This window comes from Seriola lalandi, unplaced genomic scaffold, assembly GCF_002814215.2.
Source record: "Seriola lalandi dorsalis isolate HSWRI2012SDOR001 ecotype SW California unplaced genomic scaffold, Sedor1 jcf7180001974936, whole genome shotgun sequence".
NCBI classification, from domain to species: domain Eukaryota; kingdom Metazoa; phylum Chordata; class Actinopteri; order Carangiformes; family Carangidae; genus Seriola; species Seriola lalandi.
In genome coordinates this window covers 1-2,219 of record NW_019445602.1, presented here as the reverse complement: position 1 = coordinate 2,219, position 2,219 = coordinate 1, and the positions used below count along the sequence as shown (strand labels likewise).

The 2,219-nt window shown below is 42.9% G+C and overlaps 1 pseudogene; it reads right to left on the bottom strand.

The window, feature by feature from the left end:
- Positions 1 to 59: 59 nt before the first annotated feature.
- On the bottom strand, positions 60 to 656 carry LOC147820253 (soluble calcium-activated nucleotidase 1 pseudogene; annotated as a pseudogene).
- Positions 657 to 2,219: the final 1,563 nt, after the last annotated feature.

Genomic DNA, 2,219 nt, shown 5'->3' with positions numbered 1-2,219 from the left:
TGAACACACAAACATAACAAATATACATATCAATAGGTAAGTTCTTAACCAACTTATACCTCGTCCCTTCTCAGCCAGATGACTCTCTAGAGTGACAGTCTCAGCATCCCACTCCACCTCCAGTCTGTCAGCGCTCTCTGAAACAGTCAGATAACCTCTTTTCATGTAGCTGAACCACGTCTGATCCTTGGAGCTACGTGATGCCGTGTCCAGGTCTGCGATCACACCGATGCGGTAGCGGATGCCCTTCTCCGTCTTCTCTGGTGGACTTAACGGGTAAGTGTCATTGTAAGGTTTTTCCCTCCTCTGACGGCGGGCGAGGCTTCCTGCAGTTTGTCTGCGAGTGTCCCTGAAGATATCATCCTCACCCTCACTGTACAGTTGCAAACTGTGAGCCCTGTTGCGGTAGTAGCCCCTGGTAGGAGTATCTCTGTTCCCTACTGTCCGGTGCAAATACAATATGAGCACTAAAGCCAGCAGGGTCGCCACAGTGATTGCCCGCCATTTTGGGTGAAAGCGTGAGTCTGAGGTGGTAGCTTGTGTCATGGATGCCAAGGCCAGGGGGAGGCCTCGGAGGGCAACACCAAAGGAGGTCATGGAGGTATTGTCGTCATTCTCACCGTCACGCGTGGACTGGGGGTGATGACTACCACAGCCTGGGAAAGAGCAAACCAGGGAGAAGCAGGTCAGGAGAAAAGCACGGTGGAGGATGTGGTATAACAAAAAATTTTTTAAAATGTCTCTTTGTATTCATTTTCCAACCAGTTTGCTGTGTGGGGCTTCCAGAAGATGTGAAAATTTCAATGTGCGTTATGTTTAATAATCATATCACACGTTAAATTATCTAATGTTCCTGTACGTGGTACTGTATAGTATGAGCTGGAATTGTTTTCAGCTGACAATCATAATCACTGACTATATCAATATTTGTAACCACTTTATATCATCAATTTCAACAAACATGGTTATAAAGTTTGAATAGAAAACAATAGGTGGAGAAGATGAAAGAATGAACACGGGGGAGGAGGACATGTTGGGGAAAATAGGCTCTTGTCCCCATTGTTCTGTTTACAACAGAGCTTTGTTGTGTTGTTCAAGCAGAACCACTATCTGCATACTGAGTAGGTAGCTGGCATGTCATACTTCCTCAGGACAAAAAGCCCATAATTAATCTCGCTCAGTTCTGATGTTTATATTAAATTATTTTGTCCTTCTTAGCCTCAAAGAAATTTGTTTGTAAACAGAAAATGCACATCACAATGTGTGGGGAGAAAAGGAGCCAACATTTTTATATAGTTGCCCCAAAGTGTCTGATAGCAGAGGTGAGCTAAGATCGCCTCCAGTCACATCATAACACCTTATCCACTTTATGTAAGAACACATTAACTTTGTTGAGTGTGACTACTGTTTAGGCCACCATCTACTAACTGCACTGATCATGTGATGCAATGCATCGTGGTGGCTTATCACCTCTGTTAAAGAACGTCCTATGAAAACCATGTTCTCCTGTGGAAGCTCACTGGGTAATGTGAAATATGCACTGTCAAGTAAAAAACAAGGCTATGTTTCTCAGTTTAATGTAATTTGCAAATACAAAATCTTTCCGATGAACATGTCGTCCAGTCCTATAGTTATGCATCGTGGTAGTATCAGTTTGGCACCACTCATGTCTTCTATTGTGAGTGCAGTGACTAAATGTAATGAGCGACTCGTATGAAACCTGAAGCCAGGAAAACTGAAAGTCCAAGTCCAAATCTAAAACTGCGCACAAACTGAACTCACACCAATATAATAATACATGAACTTTGGTGAGTTTTTCTCTTGCGTTCCATATAGAGTTGGTTATAATGAGCCTTTGTCTACTTTGTGTACTTTCACTTGCGTTACAAACAGGCTCTTTAATCTGTTTTAGGTTCAGGTAATAGAGCTGACATGACGCCCTGCCCGCTGAAATACGAGAGGTGTTCTTGTTTTGGGAGAACATGAACGCCAAGGTGACCCTCGACCTTTCTGTCGTCAAGAGCAACCAACTGGTCCAGTAAGTACATGCCAGTGCTGGCATAGGTTGAGCTCACTCAGCCCACCTGTACTAAGCCACATAATGTGGTGGCTTCCTGTTTGAATCATTTTACAGTAGTAACTGGCCAATATTAATATTTTAAAACATAATTAACACACACCATGAAACATGACCTCCTGTTAATAGTTGTAAAAAAAAA